Below are 7,513 nucleotides of genomic sequence, written 5' to 3'. Positions count from 1 at the left end.
GCTCAGGCGGAAGTGGGCGTGTCCCCAGGCGGAAGTGGGCGTGTCCCGGGGCGGAAGCGGGCGCGGCTCAGGCGGAAGTGGGCGTGTCCAGAGGCGGAAGTGGGCGTGTCCCCAGGCGGAAGTGGGCGTGTCCCGGGCGGAAGTGGGCGTGTCCCCAGGCGGAAGCGGGCGTGTCCCGAGGTGGAAGTGGGCGTGTCCCCAGGCGGAAGTGGGCGTGTCCCCAGGCGGAAGTGGGCGTGTCCCGGGTGGAAGCGGGCGTGTCCCCAGGCGGAAGTGGGCGTGTCCCGGGCGGAAGTGGGCGTGTCCCCAGGCGGAAGTGGGCGTGTCCCCAGGCGGAAGTGGGCGTGTCCTCAGGCGGAAGTGGGCGTGTCCCGGGTGGAAGTGGGCGTGTCCCCAGACGGAAGTGGGCGTGTCCCGAGGCGGAAGTGGGCGTGTCCCGGGTGGAAGTGGGCGTGTCCCCAGACGGAAGTGGGCGTGTCCCCAGACGGAAGTGGGCATGTCCCGGGTGGAAGTGGGCGTGTCCCCAGACGGAAGTGGGCGTGTCCCCAGACGGAAGTGGGCGTGTCCCGAGGCGGAAGTGGGCGTGTCCCCAGGCGGAAGTGGGCGTGTCCCCAGACGGAAGTGGGCGTGTCCCGGGTGGAAGTGGGCGTGTCCCCAGACGGAAGTGGGCGTGTCCCGAGGCAGAAGTGGGCGTGTCCCCAGGCGGAAGCTGGCGCGGCTCAGGCGGAAGTGGGCGTGTCCCAGGGCGGAAGTGGGCGTGTCCCGAGGCGGAAGCGGCCGTGTCTCAGGCGGAAGCGGGCGTGGCCCCAGGCGGAAGTGGGCGTGGCCCCAGGCGGAAGTGGGCGTATCCCCGGGCGGAAGTGGGCGTGTCCCGGGCGGAAGCGGGCGTGTCCAGAGGCGGAAGTGGGCGTGTCCCCAGGCGGAAGTGGGCGTGTCCCCAGCCGGAAGTGGGCGTGTCCCCAGCCGGAAGTGGGCGTGTCCCGGGCGGAAGCGGGCGCGGCTCAGGCGCTTCCCTCCCCGTCCCCTCCCCGTCGCGGGCGGGGCGCGCGGGGCGGGGGAGGGCCGCGGGGCGGGGCGCGCGCGGGGGGAGGGGCGCGGCGGCGGCGCACGTGGATGACGCGCGTGTCCAGCACCTCGCAGTCCACCTGCATCATGGCCTGCAGGCCCCGCCCCCCGCCCGCCAGCGACTCTGCGGGGGGAGGGGAGGGCTCAGAGGGGACCCCCCAGGTAGGGGGAACCCCCACCCCCCTCAAAGCGCCGCCCCCTCCCCCCCCCCTTCAAAAAAAAATCCCCGGAAGAATTCCCAAAATTCCCCCCAAAAAATCCACCCAAAAACCATCGAATTTTTCCAGAACGTCCCCAAAAAAACCAACAAAAAATTCCCCCAAAAAACCCCCCAAAAAGACCCCCAAAAAAACCCCCCAAAAAACCCCAAAAACACCCAAAAACCCAAAAATTCCCCCCAAAAAAACAACAAAAAAAACCCCCCAAAAAACCTTAAAAAACCTAAAATCCCTCCAAAACATCCCCAATAAAAACCCCAAAAAACCCCCCCAAAAAAAACCCCAAAAACCCCCAAAAAGCCCTAAAAATCCCCTTCCAAAAAAACCAAACCTAAATCCCCCCTAAAAAAACCTAAAAAACCTCAAATCCCTCCAAAACATCCCCAATAAAAACCCCAAAAAACCCTAAAAAACCCCCCAAAAAACCTTAAAGAAGTCCCAAAAAACCCCCCAAAAAAACCCCAAAAAAACCCAAATCCCCCCAAAAACCCCCCAAAACAACCCAAAAATCCCCCCACAAACCTCAAATCCCTCCAAAATATCCCCCAAAAAACCCAAAAAAATCCCCAAAAAACCCCCAAACTCCTCCAAAAATTCCCCCAAAAACCCCCCCAAAAAAACCCAAACCCCCCCAAATTTCCCCCCAAAAACCCCAATAAAAACCCCAAATCCCTCCAAAACCCCCAAAAAAACCCCAAAAAAACCCAAATCAACCCAAAAAAATCCCCCCAAAAATTCCCAACCCCTCCAAAAACCCCCAATAAAAACCCCAAATCCCTCCAAAAAATCCCCTGAAAAACCCCAAAAAAAACCCCCAAAAAACCCAAAATCCCTCCCCAACCCCCCCAAAAAAACCCCAAAAAATCCCTGAAAAAACCCAAAAAAAATCCCTCAAAATCCCCAATAAAAACCCCAAACCCCTCAATTTTTTGGGACGGTTTTGGGGAGGGATTTGGGGTTTTTTTGGGGGGTTTTTTTTTGGGGAGGTTTCGATGGATTTGGGGTTTTTTTGGGGGAGATTTTGGGGAGGGATTTGGGGTTTTTCTGGGATTTTTTTGGGGAGGGTTTTGGAGGGGTTTGGGGTTTTTTTGGGTTTTTTTTTTTGGGGAGGTTTCAATGAGTTTGGGGTTTTTTTGGGGAGGTTTTGGAGGGGTTTGGGGTTTTTTGGGGATTTTTGGGGGGGGTTTGGAGGGGTTTGGGGTTTTTTGGGGGTCTTTTTTTGTTTTTTTTGGGGGGTCTTTTTTTAGTTTTTTTTGGGGGGGGTTTTGGAGGGATTTGGAGTTTTTTGGGTTTTTTGGGGGGGGGTTTGGAGGGGTTTGGAGTTTTTTTGGGTTTTTTTGGGGGGGTTTTGGAGGGGTTTGGGGTTTTTTTTGGAGTCTTTTTTGGGTTTTTTTGGGGGGTCTTTTTTTGGTATTTTTTGGGGGGGTTTTGGAGGGATTTGCGGTTTTTTTGGGGTGTTTTTTGGGGGGGGGTTGGGGGTTTCTTTCGGGATTTTTTTGGGGCAGTTTTGGGGCTTTTCATGGGGTTTTTTTAGTACAATTTTCGGAGTAAATTTGAAGGATTTCACTGGGAGTTTTTGGTTTTTTTGGGGGTTTTCGGGGGGTGGGGGGGGAGGGTTGGAACTGGTTTTGATGGGAGGGGGATTTGAGAGTTTTTGGGGTTTTTTGCGGGGTTTTTTGGGGATTTTTTTGGGGGAGTTCGCAGGGGTTTGGAGTTTTTTTGGGTTTTTTTTTGGTTTTTTTGGGGAGGGTTTTGGAGGGGTTTGGGGTTTTTTTGGGGGTCTTTTTTGGGTCTTTTTTGGAGTCTTTTTTTGGTGTTTTTTTGGGGGGGTTTTGGAGAGATTTGCGGTTTTTTGGGGATTTTTTTGGGTGGGGTTTGGAGGTGTTTGGGGGTTTCTTTCGGGATTTTTTTGGGGCAGTTTTGGGGCTTTTCATGGTTTTTTTTTAGTACAATTTTCGCAGTAAATTTGAAAGATTTCGCTGGGATTTTTTGGGTTTTTTTGGGGTTTTCGGGGGGTGGGGGGGGAGGGTTGGAACTGGTTTTGATGGGAGGGGGATTTGAGAGTTTTGGGGTGTTTTTGGGGATTTTTTTGGGGGAGTTCGCAGGGGTTTGGAGTTTTTTTTGGGTTTTTTTTTGTTTTTTTTTGGGGAGGGTTTTGGAGAGGTTTGGGGGTTTTTTTGGGGTCTTTTTTGGGTCTTTTTTGGGGTCTTTTTTTGGGGGGGTTTTGGGGGGGTTTTGGAGAGATTTGCGGTTTTTTGGGGATTTTTTTGGGTGGGGTTTGGAGGTGTTTGGGGGTTTCTTTCGGGATTTTTTTGGGGCAGTTTTGGGGCTTTCCATGGGGTTTTTTTTAGTACACTTTTTGCACTAAATTTGAAGGATTTCGCTGGGATTTTTTGGGGTTTTTTGGGGTTTTTCGGGGGGCGGGGGGGGAGGGTTGGAACTGGTTTTGATGGGAGGGGGATTTGAGAGTTTTGGGGGTTTTTTGAGAGGTTTTTTGGGGTCTTTTTTGGGGTTTTTTTGGGGTCTTTTTTTGGTATTTTTTGGGGGGGTTTTGGAGGGATTTGCGGTTTTTTTGGGATTTTTCGGGGGGGGGTTTGGGGGTTTCTTTCAGGATTTTTTTGGGGCAGTTTTGGGGCTTTCCATGGGGTTTTTTTTAGTACACTTTTTGCACTAAATTTGAAGGATTTCGCTGGGATTTTTTGGGGTTTTTTGGGGGTTTTCGGGGGGTGGGGGGGGAGGGTTGGAACTGGTTTTGATGGGAGGGGGATTTGAGAGTTTTGGGGGTTTTTTGAGGGTTTTTTTTGGGGTCTTTTTTGGGGTTTTTTTGGGGTCTTTTTTTGGTATTTTTTGGGGGGGTTTGGAGGGATTTGCGGTTTTTTGGGGATTTTTGGGGGGGGTTTGGGGGTTTCTTTCGGGATTTTTTTGGGGCAGTTTTGGGGTTTTTCATGGGGTTTTTTTTAGTACACTTTTCGGAGTAAATTTGAAAGATTTCACTAGGAGTTTTTGGGGTTTTTTGGGGTTTTTCGGGGGGTGGGGGGGAGGGTTGGAACTGGTTTTGATGGGAGGGGGATTTGAGAGTTTTTGGGGTGTTTTTGGGGATTTTTTTTTGGGGAGTTCGCAGGGGTTTGGAGTTTTTTTGGGTTTTTTTTTGGTTTTTTTTGGGGAGGGTTTTGGAGGGGTTTGGGGGTTTTTTTTGGGGTCTTTTTTGGGTCTTTTTTGGGGTCTTTTTTTGGGGGGGTTTTGGGGGGGTTTTGGAGAGATTTGCGGTTTTTTGGGGATTTTTTTGGGTGGGGTTTGGAGGTGTTTGGGGGTTTCTTTCGGGATTTTTTTGGGGCAGTTTTGGGGCTTTTCATGGTTTTTTTTTAGTACAATTTTCGCAGTAAATTTGAAAGATTTCGCTGGGATTTTTTGGGGTTTTTTGGGGTTTTTCGGGGGGTGGGGGGGGAGGGTTGGAATTGGTTTTGATGGGAGGGGGATTTGAGAGTTTTGGGGGTTTTTTGCGGGGTTTTTTGGGGTTTTTTTTGGGGGAGTTCGCAGGGGTTTGGAGTTTTTTTGGGGTTTTTTTTTGTTTTTTTTGGGGAGGGTTTTGGAGGGGTTTGGGGTTCTTTTGGGGGTCTTTTTTGGGTCTTTTTTGGGGTCTTTTTTTGGGGGGGTTTTGGGGGGGTTTTGGAGAGATTTGCGGTTTTTTGGGGATTTTTTTGGGTGGGGTTTGGAGGTGTTTGGGGGTTTCTTTCGGGATTTTTTTGGGGCAGTTTTGGGGCTTTTCATGGGTTTTTTTTTTAGTACACTTTTTGCACTAAATTTGAAGGATTTCGCTGGGATTTTTTGGGGTTTTTTGGGGTTTTTCGGGGGGTGGGAGGAGAGGGTTGGAATTGGTTTTGATGGGAGGGGGATTTGAGAGTTTTGGGGGTTTTTTGAGGGTTTTTTTGGGGTCTTTTTTGGGGTTTTTTGGGGGTCTTTTTTTGGTATTTTTTGGGGGGGTTTTGGAGGGATTTGCGGTTTTTTTGGGATTTTTGGGGGGGGTTGGGGGTTTCTTTCGGGATTTTTTTGGGGCAGTTTTGGGGCTTTTCATGGGGTTTTTTTTAGTACAATTTTCGGAGTAAATTTGAAAGATTTCGCTGGGATTTTTTGGGGTTTTTTGGGGTTTTTCGGGGGGTGGGAGGAGAGGGTTGGAACTGGTTTTGATGGGAGGGGGATTTGAGAGTTTTGGGGGTTTTTTGGGGGGTTTTTTGGGGTTTTCGGGGGGTGGGGGGGGGAGGGTTGGAATTGGTTTTGATGGGAGGGGGGATTTGAGAGTTTTTGGGGGTTTTTGGGGGGGTTTTTTGGGTTTTTTTGGGGGGTTTTTGGGGTCCCCCCTCACCGTTGAGCGCCGCCGCCGGCATCACCAGGGACATTTTGGGCCGCGAGGTTTTGTTGTGGCTCCGGGCCGGGAGCAGCAGGTGGTCCTTGAGGGGGAAGGGAGAGGGGTTGGGACACCCCAAAAATTCCCCAAAATCCCCCCCCAAAAAAAACCCAAAATCCCTCCCTGCAATTCCCACCAAAAAATCCCAAAATCCTCCCCAAAAATCCCCACCCAAACCTCCCCAAATCCCCTCAAAATCCCCGTTAAACTCCTCAAAAATCCGCCCAAAAATTCCCAAAAAATTCCCCAAAAATTCCCCAAATTCCCCCCAAAATCCCTCCCTGCAATTCCCACCAAAAAACCCCAAAATTCCCCCCTCAAATCCCCCCAAAAACCCCAAAAATCCCCCCAAAAAACCCCACCCAAACCTCCCCAAATCCCCTCAAAATCCCCGTTAAAGTCCTCAAAAATCCACCCAAAAATTCCCAAAAAATTCCCAAAAAATTGCCCAAATTCCCCCCAAAATCCCTCCCTGCAATTCCCACCAAAAAACCCCAAAATTCCCCCCTCAAATCCCCCCAAAAACCCCAAAAATCCCCCCCAAAAACCCCACCCAAACCTCCCCAAATCCCCTCAAATCCCCGTAAACTCCCTCAAAATCCCCAATCCACCCAAAAATTCCAAAAAAATTCCCCAAAATCCCCCCAAAAAAACCCCCAAAATCCCTCCCCGCAATTCCCACCAAAAAACCCCAAAATCCTCCCCAAAAATCCCCCCAAAAACCCCAAAAATCCCCCCCAAAAATCCCCACCCAAACCTCCCCAAATCCTCTCAAAATCCCCGTTAAAGTCCTCAAAAATCCACCCCAAAAATTCCCAAAAAATTCCCCAAATTCCCCCCAAAATCCCTCCCTGCAATTCCCACCAAAAAATCCCCAAATCCTCCCCAAAAATCCCCCAAAAACTCCCAAAAATCCCCCCAAAAATCCCCACCCAAACCTCCCCAAATCCCCTCAAAATCCCCGTTAAACTCCTCAAAAATCCACCCAAAAATTCCCCAAAAAATCCCAAAAAATTCCCCAAAAATCCCCCAACCCCCCCCTTAACCCCCCAAGCCCCCCCGAACCCCCCAGCCCCCCCAAATCCTCAAAAATCCCCCCAAATCCCCATTAACCTCCTCAAAAAAAATCCCCAAAAAATCCCTAAAAAATCCCAAAAAATCCCCAAAAATCCCCCAACCCCCCCCGAGCCCCCCAGACCCCCCAAATCCCCATTAACCTCCAAAAAATTCCCCCCAAAAATCCCCAAAAAATCTCCAAAAAACCCCAAAAAAATCCCCAAAAAATCCCAAAAATTCCCAAAAAAATCCCAAAAAATTCCCAAAAATCCCCCAACCCCCCCGAACCCCCCAGCCCCCCAAATCCTCCCCAAATCCTCTCCAAATCCCCATTAACCTCCTAAAAAAATCCCTAAAAAATCAAAAAAAACCCTCAAAAATCCTCAAAAAATTCTCAAAAAATCCCCAAAAAATCCCAAAAATTCCCAAAAAATCCCCAAAAATCCCCCAAGCCCCCCTGACCCCCCCTGACCCCCCCGAGCCCCCCGTACCCTGCGGAAGGACACCACGTAGAAGGTGTCGTCCCTGCGGTCGATGGCGGCCAAAATTCGGGGTTCGGGGGGGTCGGGGCCGCGGTAGAGCTGGAGCTGCCCCGGGGGGGCCCTGGGGGGGCGTTTGGGGGGGGTTAGGGGGGGTTTGGGGGGGTTTTTGGGGGGTTGGGGGGGGTTAGGGGGATTTTTGGGGGATTTTTGGGGGGTTCAGGGCAGTTTTGGGGGGTTCAGGGGAAGATTTAGGGGGGATTTGGGGGGGTTTTGGGGGGTTTTGGGGGGTT

At 51.2% G+C, this 7,513-nt stretch overlaps 1 long non-coding RNA gene across 1 annotated transcript; it reads right to left on the bottom strand.

Annotated features, from left to right (window-relative positions):
* Positions 1–1,088: 1,088 nt before the first annotated feature.
* LOC138101709 (uncharacterized) lies at positions 1,089–7,331 on the bottom strand. The gene is made up of 3 exons (XR_011147236.1): positions 7,233–7,331; positions 5,644–5,728; positions 1,089–1,189 (listed from the first exon to the last, which is right to left on the bottom strand). It is a non-coding gene; the product is annotated as an uncharacterized lncRNA (long non-coding RNA).
* Positions 7,332–7,513: the final 182 nt, after the last annotated feature.

Source organism: Aphelocoma coerulescens, unplaced genomic scaffold, assembly GCF_041296385.1.
Source record: "Aphelocoma coerulescens isolate FSJ_1873_10779 unplaced genomic scaffold, UR_Acoe_1.0 HiC_scaffold_437, whole genome shotgun sequence".
Lineage (NCBI taxonomy): Eukaryota > Metazoa > Chordata > Aves > Passeriformes > Corvidae > Aphelocoma > Aphelocoma coerulescens.
The sequence above is the reverse complement of the archived record's forward strand: the minus strand, read 5'-3'. Positions and strand labels throughout refer to the sequence as shown.